Raw genomic sequence first — 24941 nt, forward strand, 5'->3', positions numbered from 1 at the left:
AGATGCACTCCGGTCCCACACATCTCTTACACACAGGGCTGCCTCTCAGTAGACCTCAGCTGGCATTACCGAAGCCAGCTTTGAAGGTATGGATGATACAGTACTGAAGGTATCACTCCTACTCTTTTTTTTACATATGGTAAAATCAGGACATACAAGTCAGGGTCAGTATTAAAATTTACATCCCCAAAGTCCTAGCCCACTGCTAGAGGTCAACAGAGATAAAAAATATTCTCCAAAATTCTAAAAAGCTGTGGCTCAGGGACTTTCTAGACCAAAAAAGCCTTCTCTGCATGCAGCAGTCCCCAAAGAGCTCATATCCCCTCCCCAAGCTGCACTAGTAAGATACTGAGACCATGCAAACTTTTGACACCCTGTGAAAGAGCTCCTCAGCTTAAATTCAGGCTGTGTGAAGAGAACCATCTCCCTTTGTTACGAACTCATCGCCCCCTGGTTTCAATTCTGGCTTTTTACTGCTTGTATTGGAGAAAAATGACCAGTCGTTCCCAGTGCATCCGTTTCCATACTACTCCTGACCCCGCTGAGCTGTCTCCTGCTCCTCTCTGCCACCTCCTGAAATACAGAGCTAATAGGTACCACTGTTTTGGCAACCAAAGCTGTAAAATGTTTACATATGAAAAAACACATTGCCCAAATGGGATTAAGTGACGGACATAGAAAAGGGCAGAAAGAAAGCATGGTAGGAAGGGAAGATAGCTGATTTAATTTTTAAAATCACAGTAGGTCACTCTAATTGTATTAGTGTATTACGGTGGCCTACTGTTCTAAGCCACAAAGCTTTGCAGCGTCACTTTATCTTTTACTTCGGTCACATTTTCAGTATGTGAACGAGGAAGGAAAAAAAAAAAAGGAGCAATACCTGTGCCTACATCAAAGGGCAGCCAAGGCATACCAGCCACTGGCCTCCTGGCATGTGGACACACTCTCCTTCATTCTCCGAGGCAGCTTCCAAGACACAAAAGAAGGTGCAGTTACCTACCACTTGGAAATGGCCCAAAAGTTACTAGGTGCCTCAGAGCAACTGTCTAAAGAAGTAAAAGCCTCAGTACTCATTTTGATAAATAACGTAACTGCCCACTAGAAAGCCAGTGCTACTCCTCCAGATTCCTCCTTGGTAGCTCCTAGTGTGGTCATTACATGATAGCTCATTACATCACTGCCTTCTTATAGTCTTATATTCATTTATTTTCCTTACGCTGATCAATTTACTACCAGGAGAGAAAACAATGAAGGATGTAGTTAAAAATCCCCAGTGATCACTCTAACAGCAATCAATCCACCCAATATTGTTCTAAAAGCCCACAGCAAGTCACAAAACAGAACTGGGCAGTTCAGCAACATCTTCCTGAAAATACTAAAAAGTGTCTGAAATGTTGAGCTATTATATTGTTCATCTAGAACAAGAACTCATTAAGAGACCTCACGTTAGCATGCATTTTTTGAAAGTAGAGAAGATAGAAGCAGCTTTACGTTCAATGGAATGAGGATAAAAATTTAACTCTTCAAAATATTTCACGCCTTTCTGGCTCAAGGACCCCTCCCTGCTGCCTTACTCCATGGGTCCTGCAGCCAGACCCTGCCCAGCCAGCACAGGCGTGCTTGTGCATCTGAGGAAATGAGCCAGGCTTGCCTGAGTGACTTACAGGCGTGCTCTGCTCTGGGATATTGTCATTGTGCTATCTGGGACAGCCACAGACTTCAGGTCTAAAGAGATGAGCACACACCATGAAGTCCTTAAATATTCATAAGCTTCCTCTTTGATCTCCTGGGTGGTTGACTGGCTGCCCCACTGCAGGTCTGGTGTGGTGTATGACAGAGGACTGAAATATAAGCCTCACTCTTGATGAGGAACCAGTAACTCTGGTGCAAATCCTATTTCCCCCCTTCCCCCATCTAAAGGTACGAAATGTTTCAGGAACTTTCCTACTCCAAGATGAAAGCTCATACTAAATCTTTCTTCTGGTGAAGACTGTTCCCTTTGAAGAGGGAATAGGTCATGGATGTCTCACAGTAGGATGGCTGAATTTCTGGAAGTGCTTGAAATAGGGATGGTTGGTTTGACTTAGAGGTTGAACTTTAATTCCAAGAGCGAGGTCACAAAATCATCAAATCTTTTGAAAGAACTTAGAGGAAGCAATTTTCATCCTGGCTGGTGGATATTAGTCACACAAGATGATCAAAGGTATTCACTCATTTATATATAAAATGTATATGTGTGTGTACATGCATATATGTACGTATGCCAAGCGTGGGACAACCAAAGCAAAGAGCCAGCTGTAACACATCTACATATGAAAAGATACATGTCCCAAACGGGATTAAATGATGGACAGAGACAAGAGCAGGAAGAGTGTATATGAACATACAAATGTATTCAAACACAGAAACACACGTGTGTAAGACATACATCATGACGTACTGAATTTCGGATGGGTTGGGTCAGGCCAGGAGAGATGAGGGTTCCCTGGAGCCCCCTTCCTGCCCAGCCACAGCCCTTCCCACCTGGCCGCCCAGGGGGAATGACCCACAGCAGTGCCCGACATTCTCAGCCCCTGCTTTCTGCCTTCCACACTAAAGCTTTCCCAAAGCAAAGCCCCCCAGTGCAGACAAAGGCTCAGCAAGTCTTTCACACCAAATGCTCATAACACAGCTGACAGACATCTCATTGTACTCCTAATGCGCGATAAACAATTAGCGATTGGACAAAGCAGTGCAAGAACAAATCCTATTAACAAATAATAGGATTTGCTTGTGGATCACCCAAACGCCACTTTGGCAATTACTCCCTTGGCGGCTGCAGTGGGAAGCGCCAGGCAGGGAGCCTCGTGACACTGCACACTCATGAGGCACACGCGGCTCCCGGCCAGCCCCTGGGGCTCGCCACGCCACAGCAGTGGTGGCTCGCCAGCGCTGGCGGGATGGAAATGGCTGCAGCACGTGGCAAACAGAAGTAAAGAAGTAATCTACCTGGGGTACTGCGAACCACTTACATTTTGTATCCATATGCAAGCATATTTTGTAGAGCAAAACAGGCCAGAAAATAAACTGTTACAGTCCTCTTATTTATTTTCTTTAAGCTCAGTCCAAGATTTTTCTCAGCAGCTTAATACAGCCACTGGTAAGATAACATTCAAAGCTTTTAAAGTGGCAGCTATTTGTTACTCTTTGTATTTCTGTTTAGTGGTGCCATGCCTTCTCATCTCCTTGTGATCAATAGAGTTGTCTTATTTGTTTATTTGTTTCCTTTAACAAAGCACAGTGCACACTGCTTGGGATAAAATCAGCTTCTTCCACACCACTACCACCACGTTACAAAGGAACCAGCTCCTGCTCTTCATTGGTTTAGTACCTTCTGTTAGGAAATAAAAGTGGAAGCTAATAACCAAAACTGGGAGCCCATGAGTGGTAATCATGTCATTATAGAATATTTTTAGCGAGAATTTGAAAAAAAAAATCAATTGTAGACCATGATTTTTATTTGTTAAATAGAGCAGACTGGTTATAAATTCATTTTTCTTATTTAGGAGTATAACTAAAAATCTGAAAGGAAAAACATTCTGCCTTTTAAGTAAGCTGTGACCAGAAAAGGTGACGGTATGGCTGCAGGAAAGAAGCAACCTGGGTACTCCTGAATGTCCTAACCCTATAATAACCCTATAATAACCTAGCCCTATCATCAAAAACCACCCAGCAATACTGAGAAATAAACATGCTACCTCATTGGGGATTACCTCTTCCATAGGCGTTTAATGCTTATCCCACTGCTGTGGGTAATGCAGTAAATGGAGCGTTCTGGTGTGAATGAAGAGTTACAAGATTGTTTGGAGGAACAAACACTAAGGCTATTTGGATGGTACCTAGGGATGTTGGCTCGCCAAATGGAAGCAACACCCAGTCTCTCACCCAGCAGTGCCAGAGATTAGCTGTGAGCAGCATTACTGAACTCAACCTGCCTAGTGCTGTGCCCTAGGAAGAAAGGAGAAGAAAGGAGGAGATGGAAGTGAGTGGGGGAATACCTAGGTAAGATCACTGCAAGGCTGATTTTGAAGACATAGCCATACAGCCTGTTTGCCCAGGCAGAAAAAAAGAGCACCTACAGACCACCACACACTCAGCCAGTGCACTGTTAAGACTCCTGCACTTCCCTCCTACATATACCCCAAAACGTTCAGAAAGCACATCAGTTAAGTATTTGCAGAGTGCTTGAGGTGCACAAGGCTTTGCAAGCAGAGAGCACTTGATAATTACCAACTTTACACAGAATTATAGATCAAACTCTGCCTTCCCCTGACAACAAACGAGATGTGACATCTCTATCCAGGATACAAAAAGAAGTATCACAGCCCAGGACTGTAGCTCACTTAGAGCTGGACTGCAAACGTCAAATCAGCAGACACGATTGCTTCAGAAGGGTACTCAGAGCAGCTCTTGTGAGTGTGCATCTCCTTTCAGCATCCTGGCTGACAGTCACTTTCTTGGCGTGCATGTCAGTCACTGACCTCAAGAGAAACATCAGACACAGCCTGAAGAGTGTGACCACTGCCTCCATGCCTATGGCCAAGGAACACAAAGAAAAGCAAAAGTCTGCGGAACAGCCACAACTATGGCATCATCACAAGTTTTACTTTAGAAGAGGAAAAGTGACAAATACATTCCACTGCAAGATCGACTTCTTACCTACGGGAATATCTTTCCAGCTTCAGAGAAGAACACTTGCAAAAACAAGGGGGGGCGGAGGAAGGAGGGCTTGGGAAAACTGTTATACCAAGGCACGCAGAATCTCTTTTTTCATGCTCTGAGTAGTTGAATGCTGCTGACTGACATATACAGGCCAGCTGAAAAGAGGACCAGCCTCTGAGGAGTGCACATAAAGCTGACAGAACCTCTCCTGGCCAGGGCACCACCTTTTCTCTGCTTATCATTCATCACAGCAGGCTCGTCCTTGCTAACTCAGGACTATCAGCTCCTGCCCACCTCAAGAGCCTCTCTAGCTGGGAAGAGCCAACAGAGGAGCCAGAGCCGTAAGACAGCAGAAATCACGAGCAAATGCTGAGAAATTACAGAGCTATGTGGAGCTGTGCTTGTGCTACAGCAAGATAAAGGGCAGCCTCAGGACAGGCCGGGTAAGAAGCCAGGGTGTGACCTACGAGGGTGGGCATCCCGGGTATCCAGTGTCCTGGCTGCAGTTCCAGCTACGTACCAGAGCAGCTTCAGAAACAGAGTCTGTCCCCTGACTTTCAGGTGGGCATGGTTTTCCTGAAGCAGATGCAAGCAGATCAAGAACAAAACCAGTCATCAAAAGTACACAGGACAGGGAAAGCCCCAGTCAGGCTGGGGCAGAGCCCTGCACTCACAGCTCTGTAAGGAAACCTCTGCAATCAAACGGTAGAAGACAATCATTATACATGTATGTATTCAGCGGCTGAGTACCCCCCTTCAGATGTTTGTTGTAAGGCTTATCCAGAGCATCTGGACAGTCAAAGCACCAGTCATCTGCCTGTCATGAATCCCCATGCTGGAAACAAGAGACAGCTTGCTGTTACATTACTGGTACTAAATCCCTGGTCCTTCACGGCTAAGTAATGGAATTAAAATGAACAAACAAGCAAACCTAGCAGAGGCCACGGCCACTTGATATAAATAGAAATAAGAAGGCAAAATGATTAGCTTAGAGACATAACCAAAAAATTCAAATATATATATATATTTCAGCATTGTTTAACTTTGTGTGCAAAGCAGAGTCACACCAACTCTTACACAGAGGGAAGAATACGTGCTTCACACACACGTCATTAAAACTGCTGGCAGGATGATAAAGCAAGTGTTTAATGTCACACAGCTACCCAGCACAGAAAGAGGAGTGACAGTGGGGTGGGGGAGGGAGAGAAGAGCAGAAAGCAGAGAACCCCACAACAACCCAGCAGAAGCTCATGCCTTCCCTCACCTCCTCCCCAGATGTGCACATTTCCATTACACTATACCGCACTGACAAAAGTTTGCATTCTAACCACCAAATCTGAACATTCGAAATAAACATTGCTGTTCACGCAGAGAACAAAAATAAATAAAAAAATGAATGCTCTTCTACAGAGGCAGATTTACAGCTGACTCTGCCTGCAGTGCCAGTGCCATGCAGACTGGAAAAACTAGGTCAAATCTTCTGCCAGCCAGCCTCACTGCTGCTCCTCCCCGCACCCCTCCTCTTCAGCTTGCAGTAGTAACCAAATAAATCGATTAACGACAATGCAGCGGATCTGCTATGTGGGGCTCATGTTACTTGAGCCCAGTCCATATCAGGTGGGTCATTGATGCAACTACAGATGGAAGGGGTAAAAATTAAATCCTCACAATCTTTTACAATTCACAAATCCTAATCCTAGAGCATATGTACTGAATGCTGCTAGCCTCCATGAGCCTCCAAACAGCAATGTATGTGAAGGGGGGGGCATGGGGAAGAGAGAGAGTGGCTAGGAAGAGACAAAGAGAGGGACTGCTGGGCTTTCGCTTCTGCTGTACTTGCAATGGAAACGTATCTGCTGATTTGTTTTTTAAGCTTAGCATTTTTATAATGAAATCTTGCTGGTCTATTTCCTACAACTTTGGGAGTGATCGGTTTTAGAAAACTATCTCCATTTTGACATTGGATTTCCAGAGTGTAACTGTAATAATAGTTTTTACATCTACTATTCATTCTGTATATGTTTTAAATAGTTATCTTTTAAGAAAAAAGAAGACTCACAAACTGCAATTCACTGTCACAAAAGCACTTTTTTTAACCTTCATTAAATGTAGGACCAAATCAGTCCAAGTCAGCTTACTCATTTTTATTGATTTCTCTCCTTCTGTTGCACAGGCAGAAGGCATTCAGATCCATCATTAAAAAGCAAAACACTGCCGCCACCCCCGAGATGCAGTTCGGTATCAGCTGAATACTAAAACAAATCGCTCTCCAACTCCATTTCCACCACAGGCAGTATGCTGCCTCACAAGTTACTGCAAGAAGAAAAAGATGGCCAACCTGACTGGTTTACCAAGCCACAGACCCAAACCCTCAAACGGTTAAGTGCCCCAGGACGCGGCCCTGACAGACGGAGGCAGGGGAAACGCCAGCAAGCCCCGCAGGCTGGGACGCAGGACATCTGGCTGGCAAAATACATGGCTACTCCCAGGCGATTTCAGCCGGAATTAATGGGAATTGTCATTGTTTCTCTCTCTGTTCAGGTGCTCAGTGGAGTTTCTGTGATGATGACAAGGCCTTTTTCTCCCACTAGCAATCCCACGTAGCACATGGAGAAGCCCTTTAGAGCAGCCTATATAACTGAGCGGCAGACTAGAGCACAATGCATCCGAAATGCAATAATGCACATAGGGAGCCTTTGTCTCTGATGTTTCTTCACGTTTACCCTTCCTGCCTTTGGCTGAATTCCTTTGAAACCAAGGCCGTGCTACGCACAATTCATCTAAATCAGCCCCATCTGGCCTTTGTTCCTGAGGAGGGCCTTATTTATAGCAGTCACTGTTGAACTTTTACAGTCTTGGATAATTTTTCACCCTTAACTCAGCAAGCCATAAACAATTACCGTCTCAGTACCTTAGATAAATAGCTATGGAAACCCTGAGGAAAAGGTTGGATTTTGTTTGCTTGTTGCGGGCGAGGGGCCAGTGTTTTGGGGTTATTTTGTTGGTGGTGGTTTGTTTTGACAGTGACACATTAAGAGGGGGGAGGCATCTTGGACCTGAACCCAGGAGGACCCTTAGAGTCTGGACCCAGTGAGATGTAAAAGGCAACCTAATGAACACTGCTTACTGTCTGCTGGATCGGAAGGCAAGTAAAGACATGGTAGTGCTGGGATTACATACAGGGAGGAGATGGACCAAGGAAGGTGGTGAAAATGAGCATCTCTGAGAAAACTGACAGGCTAAAAACATCCTGGACCTTCTGCACTGTCAAGTAGCAGTATCCAATGTGCTATGACTCACTCCAAGCAAACCAAATACTCAGTTTTGAAGCCTGTATCTTAATCCTCAATGATTTTCCTCAAACAGTACTCATGCATGATAGCATAATAAAGATCTTTTGCTTCTATAAAAATTCAAAGCTTCACTTTCTATTAAGCCTTTCAACACAGGTCAGATAGAATGTCTGTATATATCTACATCATATTTCCTTTATTTATCTTTCATTTGTTAAATACTAAACCACAATGAGAAAAATGTTCTGCTATCCAGATTTTTTTCCAACCCATTTAATAGACAAAACATATGATAATTTGATCAGTTTCATTTGTAAAAGGATTTCATGTTCCACACATAGTTCCCAATTTGGCCATAACTCAGGTAGCCAAAAGACAAGGGGCAATGTCCATAAAATGGGGCACAGGGAGTTCCGCACCAATATGCCAATGAAATTCTTCATAGTGAGGGTGATGGAGCACTGGAACAAGCTGCCCAGGGAGGTTGTGGAGTCTCCTTCTCTGAAGATATTCAAGAGCTGTCTGGACGCCTACCTGTGCAACCTGCTCTAAGGAACCTACTTTGGCAGGGGGTTGGACCCGATGATCTCTGGAGGTCCCTTCCAACCCCTACAATAATGTGATTCTATAAGCAGCTGGTGGAAGTCACACAATCGCCAGCACTTCGTGTGGGTGTCGTCAACTGTCCGGACATATGCTGGAAATTTGATACAGCCCCGAGGAAGCAGTCTAGGAGGTTCCTATCTTGCACAATTCAATCAAAAATTTGCATCATTCCTTAAAGATACCTGCAAAACACCAAACTTTATTTTTACTCTTAAACTATTAGCTAAAATTACAGTATACTCAAAAATCAAGCTGGAAATTATTTCTCCATTTATTTAAAAAAGCAACCCAAATCAGCATTTTATACAATTCAACAGAAACTTCCAAGAGCAGTCAAACTGTATTCTGAGTAAACAAAGCACAATTTTTCAATTGTTTAAATTTCTTCTCTTGGATCATTAAAGCATCTTATGACTAATATTCTAACTATAAACTTAACAGAAGATCTCACTACTTAAGTGTTTCTCAAAAGGAAAATTAAAGTTTGTGGATTTCTTCTTCAAACTTCAGCTATTGTGAAATTATACAACCAATCTTTCAATGAACAGCTCTTCTCCTTTATTGGGTTCTCGCCATAATGATCATCTGGCAAGTCTATAAATTAATTGCCAAAAACGTCTTGTGTTTCTAGATGATCCAGGCAATCATAGCTGTTCTGGATTACTAGTGAAGACCACCGTATTTTTCTCTCTCACATGGACACACATCTACACACACATCCCTCCTTAGAGTATAGCATAAAGCAAAAACAATTATTTGGCATTATTTTTAATGTAATGTGCTAATCACATCTTCAGAGAAGCACCCTAGCACACTAAGTTTCCCTAGATGAATTGAACAGTAGTTTTTGTACTCTGATAGTCTAAGGTTATCAATGGAGCCTCACCCAGCTGATTGAAAATGATGTCCTGAAGTCAGGAATTCTACCACCAGTTGTTTGCCAACAGCAGAGTTCGGTAGGACGTTGCAATCGGTTCTTTCCAGTTCGAAGAAAGGGCTAGAGCCCACTTTAGAGAACTTTTTTTACATGTAACAATATTTGTCTGCCTCACAGAACATCCATCAGACTCAAACTTCACCTGCTTGCTCCATCTTCCACATTTTCCATTCTTCCTGCCTATACTGGCATACTGTGGTGTGGCACTTCATATAACACCCAGCTGGGATTCTTCTGTCCTTGGAGCTCACAGTTCAGTAGTCAGAAATGGGCCATTTGCAACTTCTGTAAATTGAAGTCACCTGCCCTAATCAAAGTTTTATACAAGCATCTTGCCTTTCCTTTTGGTGTTCCTGTTCTCATCAGCCATCTGGGGCTCTGGTGAATGATGAGGACCCAGTCTTCCACTAACACTTGCCAGAAGTTACAGTACTTGCATTTTCCAACCAAACCTGGAACCTCATTAATGACTTAATTTGGAAAGAGTAGAGAGGGTTCTCTCTCTGCCAGACAGAAGATTTCTGGATGCCATCAGCAGAGATAAATAGACACCAGTCTGTAATCATTTTGGGTCATTTGCCAGCTGGCATCTCTTCTCTTTCTTACTTGTAATCTGTGTTCATTAAAGTTGCTGCAAGAAGGTGGGGATGGTGCCTGAGCCTGCTACACCCTTCCAAGTGGGAGGGGGTTGCAACAGTACAAACACTATGTCTTTGCACTGCCGTCTTAAGAAAAAAATAATTCTTAAGAATTTTCAGAGCTGACCCCTGCATGACTTGGGGCAGACAAATCACACATACATGAAGTCTCTTCCTTTCCTAGAAAACAAGTGTTCTCACGTACCTTTGAATTTAGAAGCATATCTCATGGGATCAGTTGCAAATGCAGATTGCTTCTAGTGAGAATGAACAAATCAGTATGCCTGGTTACACTGTATTCCTCCCAGGTGCATGCACATACATGGGTCATACTTCCCCCAACACACACTCTGTATCTTTATTCTCACTTTAGTTTCACTCCTTATTCCCACACACCAGCAAACACAGCTGTGTGCTCCTTTCTGCCCCATCCCACCTCTGGTCTTCAACCTCTCTGTTAGCAATTTTTACCTAGAGAGAAGAGAGAGAACATGGAGAGCAAAGAACCCCCTAAACCTTAAATTTCAAGCAAGAGAAGTGCCATGTTGTTGCTGCGCTGTATTTCTACAAAAGTTATTTGCTTTGCTCATACATATGAGGGGGCTGACTTGTCATGATCTGTCATTTGAGATGGAGATATTTATTGATGGCACAGAAGAATTCCAACTTTTGTTTTTATTACTCATTTTAATACCATTATTTAAGAGGCTTTAGAATATTAAAATTCCTCAGCCTGTCCTGCAGTAGGACAGAAAGAACTTAAATTTTATCACTATTTCATTTGTACCATAAATAATCCAGATCTAAATCAAGATCTAAATCTAAAACTATGAGCTGAGAGCCAAAGTACACTGTGCTAGGTTTACCACATCATAAATAATGCCTAAGAGTAAACTAAGTCCTTCATTAAAATTACAATTTTAAGAGAACTTTGTAAATAAGAACTTTTTATACCGTGTAAACTGTCTGAGGGAATAGGTTTTAGGAATTCAGCAGAATGGTTCATCCTGCAATAAATGCTGAAAAGCTTTATGCTATTTGTGATAGCTCTCACTAAACAATGTGGAAAACATTTTAGAAGTGAGAACTGTCCCACAGGCTGGAGTTGGAGAGTTCACTCCTGTGATTCTTCTTTTGGGTTGATAGATGCTCTCCTGTGAGCAAAGCTGGTGGGGTGGCATTTGCCATGCGTTCACTTGAAGAGAGCCTGGTTAAAGGGGAATCATTTAAAAAAAAAAAAAAAAAAAACACCAAGGTGGATCCAAAGCTATTTTCCAGCTCAATTTTCCTATTCTTTACACAAGTATATTCATTCAGAAGCCTCTTTGTGTAATTTAATGTAAGCAAATACCTGCAGCGCTGTCAGACAAGATAGAAAGAGGACACTTATGAAGAAGAGAGAGAGATCTGTTGGGATGGCTTTGGAGGTCGTGATTATAACCTATTTAATATACATACACACACACACAGAGTTGTACTCTCTAAATAACAGAATTGTGACATGTGAAACAAACATCATCATCATTAATGATGGCACTCTCCTTTTTCTGTTTACATGTACCCAACAAAGCTCTTAATAGATGTATTACCACTCTGACAGTGACTATCGTGTACACAGAAGCACCTGGACTTGCATTAAACCAGTTGCTGCACAGACTGACGGCAACACAGTTGCAGCACAGTTCAGAAAGAGTTGCCAACACCCCTGCAGGATCGCCAGTCCCTGTTAGGGGAGCACCAGGATATTCCTTCCAGGCCACCCTGCATGTGACCACCACAGACATAGCTGACATTCCTCTCACCTGTAAAGTGGCTTTGTGAAAGAGCAAACCTAGAGCAAGACACGTGGAAAGCTGTCAACAAGGTACCTGCTCCCAGCCAGTCATGGAGTTGCAGACCTGAAGCCTACAGTCAATATTAGCTGATGCTCTTGTTCAAAAGGTGTTAAGGGAGAGGAGAAGCAAGGCTATTGCATGATCTTGTTACTGACTGGACACCTAATGCCATGCAGGAGCAGAGGCTCACATCTTACTCTGTCAAAATAAAGAGAAAGGGGGGGGGGGGGGGGGGACACACACATTTAAAATGTGTTAACTATTTCCAGTTAACATCCAGTAAACTAACCTTCTGCAGGTGAAGGTCACAGACAGGTACATACGTATTACCAGTCTTGGAAAAAAAAAAAAGTGGGGGCAGAGAGAGTAAAGCATGTCACTTGGTAAGGGAAGGAAAAAAGGATTTAAAAAAAGACTCATATAAATGATTACTTTGATTTCTATCTAGGTGTAGTGATCGAATGGCTTTCGCTTCATAATTTCTAAAACAATAATCAAATGGCTACACGTATCTATATATAATGACACACCATTTCTGGTCTTCCACACAGGTTTTATACTGATGTAACACCTGCATTCTGTAGAAGCTAATTCCTTAATTATACTGGCAGAAGACCAGATTCAGGACATTTGTGAGTAAATAAATCATGCACAAGAGCAGTATGCATCCCCAGCTGGTATAAATCAACCTGACCACCCTTGAACAAACCATGATTTGCACCACCAACAGACCTGCCCAGTATGTAAACAATCACATAAAGCTGTGTGATAAAGCTCTCTTCATGCATGTAATGCCGTTTCACAAAATTAATGCACTCTTTGCACTAAAAGTGATATAGGCAAGTGAATGCTAATAATTCAAGAGAGACAACTGATCTGATGTACAGAGTCTAGGATGTTTCATAAATTTACAGTTCCTTACTGTAGGAATTCATTGGGCAGGGAGAATGGAAAGCCCTAACCACTGTAATCTCAATTCTTTGTGTATGATTTAGGATTTTCTGGCACATGTGTGCTGGGCAGGCCTAAAGCTTTGGAAGAGGTTCACAGAAGCCTCCAGGTGAAGTTAACAGAAGTCTGAAAGAGAAGACCAGATGGAAGTGGTAACACCTGGATTCCAAAGACCATTTTTATATGTGAGAATGGTCTAATATAGCTTTTTATTTGAAATTTCTACAAAGGATTATATCAACAACAAAGTTTAGATGTTGGGAACTGCTGCCTTGACTCTTCATTCCAGTAAGCCTTCCCTGAGACAGAGAACAACCAACAGAATCAAAATAAAATCAGAAAAAGAAAGCACCATCCGTGGTTCTTCCTGAGCTGCAAAGTCCTAATACAGGGTGGACCGCACCAGAACTATCTCAGTTCATTGAACAAAACCACTGCAAAGCTAGAAGGGATTTGAGGGCTGTTTTTTTTTTTTTTTTTTAAAAAAAAAAAGACAGGATCACATTCTTCATAAATGGTCCTATTGTGGTCAAGGTCTAAAGTCAGCTACAGTCGTTCAAGGGAAGCAGAAGTCCTTTGGAGATTGCACACAGAGCACTTGATATTGAGGACTGCAATCCAGGCTACCTTCTCCTTGCTCTGCGAATCACTTTACGGACCACATAGCTGGCAACATCCTTGCCTTGACAGATACCTCCTTCTCTGTAGTTGGTTTCTCAATGTACTGTGCTCAAGTCTGAGTGCCAGGAGAGAAAGGCAGATAATCTTTTTATATATCACTTTACATATATTTTATATATCATTTTCTTAGCTAATGCACTTGGGTTATTTCCATATACCCTTTCGGGGAATATTCCCTGGTACTGACACAGGATTTTGTAGATATAAAACATGAATGAAGTTATGATTTTTCCTAATAAACCTTTCAAGGATTTTTCAACAAAATTGACCGATGTATGCTTGTTCCACCAAACTGAGAAAGATCTTTGACAAAATCATGATGAGCTTGCAAATCTTTCCCAACACAAACCTGTCTTCCTACACACCACTGCAGTCAGTCTTAACTGCAGTCAGTTAAGAATGTAGTGGAAGAACAGTTCATCTGAATAATAGGGATGGTATCCACCCTAGCTGCATAGAAGACTTTATTTCCTCTTGATTTCAGTTACTGCCTGTTCCATGCACGAGACTGGGGCAGTGATGGACAACCTCAGAGAGAAACTTCAGGCCTGCTTTTGTTTGCCCCTGCAGCTTCACAGCGCATCACACATGGGTAGACAACTTTTGTTCAAAGGGAAAAAAAATCAACAAGAAGAGGATGAATAAGACAAGAGCAATTGCAGGACAGAAAACATTTAAGAGGCATGAAGAAGAAAATGAGAAAAAGATTAGAAAGTTGCAAAACAAGAAATACTGGAATAAACATTATTTTCAAGATAAGATAAGAGGGAAAAGCAAGGGACATTTGTTTTGAGACTGAGGACACAGCTGTAAGATGGGACATACAAGAGAGAGAGTGTGTCAGGAATCATATATTTTGCTCCCAGATAATGCACTCTTATTGAACTCTTAACACTCAGTTTCACAGAAGATCTGAAACAATCAGAAACTTCAAGCTGTATATTAATACAGCCCTGGTGCTTCAAAGACATGATGGCTGTCATGTTTGGAGACTTTATAGACATGTGTGTCATCAAACTCACCCTCAAGAACAGGGCAAAAGGTTTAACTACAATGCACTTAAAAATGAGTGTAAATGCAAATGCTTCAACGTAACTTTGCCATTTTCTATTATTTCAGTCACATTACTTAAGAGATTTGCTATCACTATTTAAAGCCTAAAGCCCAGTGAAGTTATGCCTGAATTATCCCCATCAAGAAACAAGGCAAAACACAAGTTAAAGTTATGTATGTACCAAGTGTTACTTTCTCGTCAAACCTTGAAGTCACCTCTCATTGGAACATTGAGAGAGATGAAGTAGTGTTGCTCCATTTCTACCGATGCAGTTTTCATTTTGACAACTGAAAATAAAATGCCAGGCTGGAGGTTTGAGCTCATGCTATGATTCCAGCAAATCAAATCACCAGCCTATTTTCAAGAAAATTAACCTGTTATGATTATTAAAAATATATATATATATATATAGGCAACATGCATACATAAATAAACTGAACGACTCTAAAATTAAGAGCTGGTCAAGGATATATGCTTTTGGAGGCTAGCAATGCTATAGAGATCTCATTTTTAACTCTACATCATAGTCCTATAACCAGGCCCATTTAGCTGTGCTGGCTGAAAGTCAGGACATCTGTTCCTAAGGAAATTTTGACATTTCTAAATTTCCATTTCATTCCAAACTGGAAGAAAACCAAATATTTGTCATATTTCATATAAATGCTCTAGAAAATAACAATTCCAGGTTAGCGCACACAAAAAAATCTTCCATTAATTAACTAGGATAAAGGGTGTTTCTTCTGTCAAATATCAAACTGTTTCATTAACACCCCGACAAGTAACATTTTGGAATATCTCATTTTCTAGACCAGCCAACATTTCATAGCTTCTCTTAAAGATTTAATTAATGATTTTTTAAATAAAATAGAAAATAAGTATTATATCAGAGTGACATGATGCCAATGTGATTTATAAATTCTTCTATGTTGTGCACACACACATACATATACATTTACAAATATACATATATTACCTACAGACAACTAGCAAATGTGGAACTAGAGACTAATTTCTCAGGGTTTTTGTCTAAGACTGATTTAATCTTATTATCTTGAACACAAAAGGAATAAAAGCTTTTCCAGTAAGACATGCGACCATCACTCCCTCTTGACAGGGAACATAAGAGTTCTCTATTTTCTAAAGTATGAATTCTTTTGGGAACAAAATTATCTTAAAATATTGTAATGTGGAGAAGAATCAATTTATGGAGAACAGAACTGAAATTATCCTCAAAGTTGCCTGTTATAGTCAGATTTGATGCTGTAGGAAACTCAAAGTATTGATCCTACAAGGGAACAGGAATGTGCTTAAGAAGAGAAAAGGAAGAGAATGTCCAAGTCCATTTCTTGATTTACTTCCTGTCTGTTCACATGCCAGACTACAATAACAGCAATCCAAAGACCCATTCTATTGCAAATGGAAAACGCAGATGCCCATCAAATGTTGTGTGCTCTGCCCTAGTTGAGTTTCACTTGCAGACTTACAGCGAACTTCAACCTAATCCTCACCTATTTAGGCTTCCACTATAGTTTGTCATCTTCCTACAGGCTTGGATTCCCGGGTGCCTCCTTGAGTCTTGCAGTGTGAAAGCACGGCCTCACCAGTGCCCAGTACCAGGGGATCACCGCTCCCCTTGCCCTGCTGGCAGCCCCCTTCCCAATGCAGCCCTGAATGCCACTGGTACATTTCTGGCTTATGTTCAACGCGTTGTCCACCAGCACTCCCAGGACTCCATCTGCAGTTCAATTTGTCATAATCACGTCAATGCAATCACTGCAAAGTTAATTTAGTTCAAAGGGTGTTGTAATCCTAGGGAGCATTTGGCTTTGGAACTATTCATATTTTCAGGCTGTTCTCTTATCATATCAGTTCTCTCCCTTCTCTCATACTAGGTGTGTGGGAAAAGTTGACAGATAAGTATCAACCACCCAATTACCACCCAATTATTGCTTCAATATATACAAAACACCCTCCCACTTGTGGTCTAACCGCTTGCCTTTCTTTTTCCCAAAGGCTTCTTTCCAACATAATGTCCTTAAGAGGAATAAAGACACCCCATCAGACCCGATCATCTTGTTCAGCAGCATGCTTTGGCCAACTGCTAGTTGTAAACAGCAGGAAGTCCAAGCAAATCTAGTGGACAACTGCGGAAAAGCTTGTCAACAGACACATTCTCACTCATGACCTTTACATTCAGTCAGGAATCTTCTCATTACACATCTTCACCTTAAAATTTGTTTTCAACAGAAGCAACTGGTCTCACCAGTTGCAGCAAGGATTCTGGTCTTGATGACATGCTGGTTTAATCTTCTACAGCAATGCCCAGGGAAGCCACAGCCCTGGGTCAGCTCCAAAGCTGAGCAGACCTCCTTCCTACAGAGCACGGACTCGAAGCTCCCTGCCACCTGAGTTCATGCTTTGAGCTATCCTAAATATTTCTCAGCTCACTTTCATTTCATCGCAGATTTCATTTTCTCTTTGTTATGCTGTAATCCCCGTGGCTGTAGACTACCATTCCACCTTTATGCTGCCCACCTCCAAAGGTGCCATATAAAGGCTAAGTCTTGTATTTCCTAAGAAGCCGGCCTTGTTCAGCAGCGCAGCAGCTGCCTCCAGCTATGGGGATCACTGCATTCTTTTGAGGAGCCGACACACCACACTGCCACAACAGACAAGCAAGAGCAGCAGATGTTACTGTACGCCACTCCAATCTTCATTTCAGTTACTCACTTGTGACCTGCAACTCCTCATGAGCAAGTGGGGGCTCCTTCCTTGGTGCTGTGCAGCATTCGCTATTTCCAAATAAGCAATAAGCAAATTACCAATAAGCTCCCTGCCACCTCACGAAGGTGCCTCTTTTTCTAGCCTAGAGAGTTATGCCTGTTTGTAGTATCTGCCCAAGGAGGCAGTATTAGTGCAAAAGCAGCTTTCAAGTTTAAAGTCCCACGTACCTACAGGATGCCAAACATCACAACAAAGCAGAAGCTGAGTGGCCTCCACTTCCACTTTCTTTCAGAAGTATGAGAGTCCCAGGGACATGGTAAACAACAGCACCAGCAAAAGGTGAGGTATCTATACACTATCTTATAGAAATTGAATTATCACCACCAGAAGGAAGGGAGTAAAAAGATCCCAATTCCAAAGTAAGGATTTCAGCCTCATTTCTATCAAGCTTATGCTGTGTGCTTTTTTTTTTTTAATCCTTCTGCTTGCACAAGTAAACTTTATCTCAAAGGATGGCAAACAGGCAATAAGCAGATGTGATCTCACCATACAAAATAAACAAAAGAGCCACTTCTTCCTCTGGGTCATCCCCTACACAAACACAGAAACAGGATCAGGAATCTAAGATTTTATGCCAATGAACATCCTTTTGGGGTCTAACCTTTGGTTTTTGCACCAGCATAACTATGTCAGCTAAACTGATTGATTTATCTTTACAGTACCACAGGTTGGTCTCTGCATCCACCTACTCCCATCCCTAGAAGAGAAACCCAGACAGAGCAAATACTATTTAAAGGAAGCTTTCACTGAACTCACGCTGAGGAAAAATGCAAGTGGTTCTGATATATTCCTTTAACCATCCTAATGTGACCTGTGAGTGCAAAGAAGGCTTTTAATCATTTTACACCAAGCTCTAAGGAACATCTTTTGTTGTGATATTAACATGAGGATTAGCTTAATGAATCTGAAAGATATTTCATTAATACAGGGTAGTTAGGAGAATTTCAGTATTCTGCTCTTCCCTATTCAAAAGGCAACTTAGATTAATAGCTGATATACAAATATATCTGTATTTTACATAGTATACAACAGATCTAACTGAATATCATGCTTCTTTACAGCCCTTAGATTTTCTTAGTAGTTATACAGACAGCTATCTTGAGAGTTGAAATTTGATTATGCAACATCAGTAACATTTACATGAGGCTTCGCTACTACTCAACAGTAGGAAAGTTTACAAAAGGAAAAGGTGACGTTATAAGATGTATTAAATACAAAGAAAAAAAAAAGATCATCATATTTCACTCTCTGCTTCTGGTACAGAAGTCACAGGTCTGTGTTACAGGTCCACCAGCACTATGAAAGTCATCTCTAAGCTGACAGCTGGCTAGGCTCAATACTTAACTCTCCCTCCTCCGTCACCATTTGACCACTTCAGAGTAACTGGGAAGGTATCATCCCTGTGAGAAATCAATGACTGTCAGATAGTCCTAACTGAAGACTGCAATTCTTCATCGTGTGCTAAAAAGACTTCCTCACAGAGGATGGAAGAGCTTAGACCAGCCAATCATCAGAAACATTGCTCACCTCTGAGCAAAATATTAGTGATTCCTGCTCTCTCAGGTGATCAGAAATTGCTGTTTTTCCCAAAAAAATATCCTTTAAATGCCTAACGAGTGAAGGGAGTCACTGGTGCATGAGCTCACAAAGTGATCAAGATGTTAGATGAACACCTCCAAAGAACTGTTGGTACACATCATACTCATTCGATCACTTGTGAGGTGCCAATTACAGTCTTAAGTAGACTACTGAACATTACCTGAGGTTACACCCCTTATGAAAGCCATGCGCTTTTGTGCTGTAATTTTCACTTCTATGCCAAGACTCCAAGATGACCTTGAGACAGGTACAGAAATCCCAAATATTAATAAACTGTCAAAATTGTTGTAAACATGGAATATTTTTCAACTGTTAGGAAAAAAAACAACAACAAACATGGTCAAGTAAACGCTGCTCAACTGGACTAGTAAGAAACTTGTCTGCAGATGTGCAAAAAAAAAGGCAGAATACCAGAAACTCTTCTTTTTCCAAGAAGAAATTCTTAGCAAATGCCTGTTAATCAGTGACAGAAGCAGAAGCAGGAGCAACAAAAAGAGCCACAGTCAATTTGGATCAAACTGCAGTTACAGGAATCCTGGAGAGAACCGAATGCAAGTTTCTAACAGTAGCTGGGACCTGTTCTCAGACAAAACACTGCTAATAGCAGCTCTGCCCGGGTAATAAGCTCCCAGTATCCTCTAGTAACTTGTCACCTGAACCTTTCCTTCAGGCGGGCTGTGGTTTGGCTGTCATTTGGACATTTTAGAAATCGGTTTTAATGGCATTCTCTACAGGAGCTCAACACATATTTCCCATTTAACTCCCAATTTTGAGATTGGCACTAACGTACATCTATAAATGGGCCTTTACAAGAGACATTTAAATAGTACCTATTTTCTCCACTCTGCCTTCTTTTAAAGGAACGTGCTCGGCTTACATGTGAACACACACCTACGGTTTTCTCCAAGCAACAGTGATGTGTAGCAGCCAGCAGTCACACCTGAGGCGGGTGAGCGTACGCTGTGCTGCTCAGAGCTGGAAAGGTAAAAACAATCATTTTGCTGTGAGATATCTACTTGTTTTAGCAACTGAAATCCAAACACTGCAATGCTAGGAAACAAAAACTGGTTTCATAAACAAAAATGTAAATGACAGAAGATTAATAACTAAACCAAAAGAAAAACAGAGAAATGGATAGCACAATCAGCAAGATATACATTCATTTTAAATCTATTTACTGTTAATGCTCTACTGATACTATTTCAAAAAAGAAATGGGTTTAAAATTTAAAAGAAATAGCTTGTCACTTTCTTCACATTGCCAGTATCTTTTCGTAAGGGAGTTATCAATTTCAATATCTAATTCAATTTCAACTGAATTAAGTATTTATCAGTTTTCAACAACAATAACAAAACCCATAACCAAACCAAATCAATTATGTTATTAGAAATCATACAAAAAAAACACACACACACACAAAATAGAACTGAAGAAGTTACTGTCAGTGAACACCTGCATCCACTTGCACACAAGTGAATTATACCTGAATGATCAGATCATGTCTAACACACAGGGAACTAAGCAAGAAAACTACAAATGTCACAGCCTACAAACAGGTTTGGAGGGGTGAAAAAGACAATCACTGCCTCACCTGGCCTGCTGAGAAGAGGTTTTGGGCTGCTGGAAAGGCACAAAGTTCGTGCTCACCCTTCCAAGCTCTATATCCTCTCTGACCTCCCTGTTGTCATAGGAGAGCACCAATTCTAGACATCTTAGGGATTATGAAAGCCAAATTTTTACATACATGCCACATATCAGAAACCTTTTAAGTGCTTTAATGTACTGCCACCTGAATTATTTGTTACAGTTTGCAATATATATATACACGATCACACACACACATTGTGTCACGTCACCCCGATCCACTAGGAATTACAGTAACGCTACATATGAGCCAGCTGAGGTTACCTTTGAGGCTGAATTATCATTATAAAAGAAAAATGTCATACAACAGCCATGAATTTCCATATGCCTAATGTCTAGGGTATCTTGATCTGACTGATCTTAAGCCAAGAGGCTGGCTCAGTTTAAATCTGTGCAGCTTGAGGGCTGCTCCTGTTTACAATCAAGCTACCTCTGACCACGTAAGCCATTCCATCAGCTGATGGAGATCAGCTTCACCTTAGAGAAATGTCCCCTATATCAAGGCCAGAGGACAATAAAGGCACTGTAATCCCAGATTGCCAATTTATGGAGTTACCTCATTAGATCTGAGCCCAAACTGTTGCTCACAAGGCAAGAGAAAGAAAGCACATTGCAACTACAGCGCAAGGAAGAGAAACAAGAAACTTGAGAATGTGAGCCAAGTGTAAGAAAAGCAGTAAGAAAGATTACTTGACTCAGATATAAGATTGCTGGACCACAACAGAAATGTGTTTAGTTAGCACATCTTTTGGAGGATTCAGCCAACATCTCCCTCAAGAGATGGCTCTAAAGGAGAGGAGTGTTACCCTCTTGTTTTGTGGCAGACAAGCACATTGATTGTTGAGCAAATATTTTTGTGTAACCACATGCCCCTCACAGAGGACATGCTTGGGACGATAAGCAGGGCTGCTGCACTCGGCAGTGAAGAACTACGAGATCCCACAGAAGAAAGAGTAAAAAATAATATTTTGCCCAGAATAACAGATACTTCTTTATCTTTTTAGGCCAACTGAGGCTGCAACACCCTGCTATTAGCCAAATCAACTTTGATTCAGCTTTAACCTGTCTTGCCCGCTCTAGACCTGGAGAGGATCTGGAGAGTGGTAGTAATAAAAAACTCTTATGTCCTTATAGATGAAGGTGTTGGGTAGTACAAGATGGGATCCTTAATTGCTAACATGCGTTTAAAAACAAACAAACAAAAAGAAAAAAGCCTACAAAAATGACGGATACCATGAAGAAATACATCCCCACATTACCACCGCAATGCTGAACTCATGTCAACTTCTAAATTACTAGGTAACACTATAATTGCACTTAGCTACAGTTTTCTAAAATATACTTTGTGTTTAAAGAGAGAGATAAATGAGAAGGAAGGGAAAAAAGGAAAAGCTGTTAAGGTATTTTAGCACCTCATCCATAACTATGACGGCCTCAGCAGATAGAGCCACTAAATCTCACAGTTATGAGATGATACCTCTGAGCAAAGCTTATTTCTAGAGCACTCATCATCATCAGATCCAATTGCCGAAGCGATTCAGAACACACTTAATGTTCTAATCTACTTTTTCCTTTCATCCACAAGTGTGATGGTCAGTGATGACAGGGTAGGGAAATAGAAGAAAAAGTGTTTTATTTGAAAGAGAAAAGAAAGCATAATTTCAGAAGTGTCTAGATTCTTTTCTGGGCTTTGCTATGTGATTCAAACTAGTAACAAAACAAGCAAAAGGAAAAACCACCCACCACGACCAAAAATATCCACCAAACAACCAGTAGGATTAATTCTGTTAATAATAGGTGAATACACATAAAACAAAGTTTGCAAGTTCTATGCTTACAGTTGCACACAAAAACATGTACACACAAATATATGTATTACATGTATATATTATATATAAGGTACGTATATATATGAATGAAGTCAACTTTTCATCTTTAGCATGACTAGTTTTACCCCCCAGACACACCGAGAACTTCGTAAGCAAAGACATGTGAAGTTCAAATCACAGCTCCACCTGAACTGTACTTCTTAGTGCTGTAAGATCTGGGAAGTTAGTCATCCTTTAGAGCAAGTGCAGTAAAACCATTCTACCCTGGCAGCCAGCTACTGTGAAGGAGTTAGAAAATAACGGGTACTAAATCACGCAGTGCTGAGAATCTGATGGCTGCTTGCCTACCAGTATAAAGAATTACAAGAGTACCTGTTAGGTATCTTGCAGAAGAGAACACAGGACACGCTTCTGTTACAAATATTTCACTACAGCCATGGATTTAAAGTACACATGGAACTTTTAAAGTTGTTTTACAGCATCTATTTTTATTTGTTCTTTAAGTGCTACCGTTGCAAAGTCAGCAAACACATCCACAAAAGCTTCTTCCAGGATGCAGCATGTACAATATCAGTCACCAACACTGAGTTTTGAAAGGAAAAAAATGCATCTGTTTTAATACACAGAAAAATGAAGAAATCATCAGTTTAACAGATATTCCTTCTGTTGTCCCTTCCCGATCTCACATAGCTTTACCAACCGAAGTAACTGCAAACCTTTAATTAATGATGCACTTGAGGCATTCCTCTTGCTCCCCACAAACGATGGACCGAGGTCTGATGAAATACATTACTAATAAGCAATAACGAGGCTTGATTTTTCTCTCATTCAAAGACAATCCTCCTGCTTTGATCAGTGGAAGCAGGTCCAGTCACTTCTGCTCAGCCTGCTTTAGTAAAATGCTGTACGTTAAAAATCACAACTGTACCAGGCTGTGTGGATCAATCTCACATGAAATGGCCTGATCCTAGTCTCACATTGGTGTCTTACAATCGATTTGAAATTAAAAAGGAACAAATACATACTTAAGTAGTTGTTAACAAAACCTCGTCGGAGGTCGCTCACCTACTATCAAGCTACCAATACACATTTCCAGAGCTGAATTTCAAAATTAGCCTAGCAAAAATAGAAAAGTTACGAAAATGTACCCGCATCCTCATCTGCGTAGCCAACACTTATAAATATAATGGCCTTCCAAATTAAAAATTACTTTAATTGAGTTAAGAAAGCTAGCCTGTGGGGGTAGATATAGACTACTGAAAAATCACAGTAGCTTCTGTAACACCAGCAGCTGCATCAGAACCGGCAGAAACAACGTGTTTCTAAGTTTAGGCTGACATTGTCTCCCTGACTAACTGCTCTGCCACCTAACACAGCCCTGCTGCGATACACGTTGCAGTTCAGATGGCAAGAGATGCAAAATCACGCACCCGCTTTCAGCACTGCGAAGCACACGTTGTACAGACGCCAAAGGGGAGAAACAACCAGTGAGTGACCTGGCGTTATCTAAATGCCACCGGGTACTTTAATTGCAATCGTATTGCGGTATTCCATTCGGGACACGCGGTTAGGTCAGCCTGTCGGGTCCCCAGTCAGACCACAAGTTTTGCTGCCTTTCGGCCCACCCGCAGAGTGCCACCGAAGTTGCCAGCGGCGGCTCGGCTCTGGGCGCACTCGCAGCCTGCCCTGGGCACTGCAGCCCCCGGCACCGTGCTCCGAGGGCAGGGAGCGCTCAGGAGGCAGCTCCGCCCCGCAGAGCTGCGATTTCATAGCTGCTACAGCACCGTGACAGCCCTTCCCCGGGATGCAGCGGCTGCTGGTCCTCCTCGCTCCTCCGCCGCCGCCCCGGCAGCACCGCTCGGGAGGGCGGCAGGCGCTGAGGGGCCGACCCGCTCTTTGTTCTTCGCGGGCACAGCAGCGAGCGCACAGGAGAGCCCGCTCCACCCCAGCCTCCCCACACACACACCCCACAGCCCCACTCCCGTTTCCGCGCCCCGACCCCTCCGCGGGAGCCCCGCGGCGATAATCGCGGCCGACTCCTCCTGTCGCGACAGCCTCCCGCTGCCCTCAGGGGCAGCACGGCCGGGGCCGGCGGCCACCACCCCGCCGGCACAGGTGCCCCGGGGCCCTGCCCGCCGCCGCCGGGCCGCAGGTGGAGGAGGCCGGGGCCGTTCCCGGGGCGACCTCGCCTCCTAGCGCCCGCTCCGCGCCGCGCCGGCTCCCGGAGCCCGCCGCCCTCCCGCATCAGGCCCGCACCGTGACCGAGGCGGGGGGCACAGCGCTACCGGCCCGGCCCGGCCGGGGGAGGAGGACCCGAGGCGGCCCCTCGGCCGGCGGCCCCCCGGCCCCGCGCTCCCCGGAGGAGGCTCCCGCCGGGCGGCTCCGCGTT

At 42.5% G+C, this 24941-nt stretch overlaps 1 protein-coding gene and 1 long non-coding RNA gene across 8 annotated transcripts in view; both read right to left on the reverse strand.

Moving 5' to 3' along the window:
- Positions 1–24941, reverse strand: part of CERS6 (ceramide synthase 6) — a 124278-nt gene that overhangs the window by 98799 nt on the left and 538 nt on the right. The window lies entirely within an intron of this gene.
- On the reverse strand, positions 8173–24932 carry LOC308198525. Its single transcript, XR_013953982.1, has 2 exons — positions 9487–24932; positions 8173–8782 (listed from the first exon to the last, which is right to left on the reverse strand). It is a non-coding gene; the product is annotated as an uncharacterized lncRNA (long non-coding RNA).

Source organism: Anser brachyrhynchus (assembly GCF_964034855.1).
Source record: "Anser brachyrhynchus genome assembly, chromosome: 7".
NCBI classification, from domain to species: Eukaryota; Metazoa; Chordata; class Aves; order Anseriformes; family Anatidae; genus Anser; species Anser brachyrhynchus.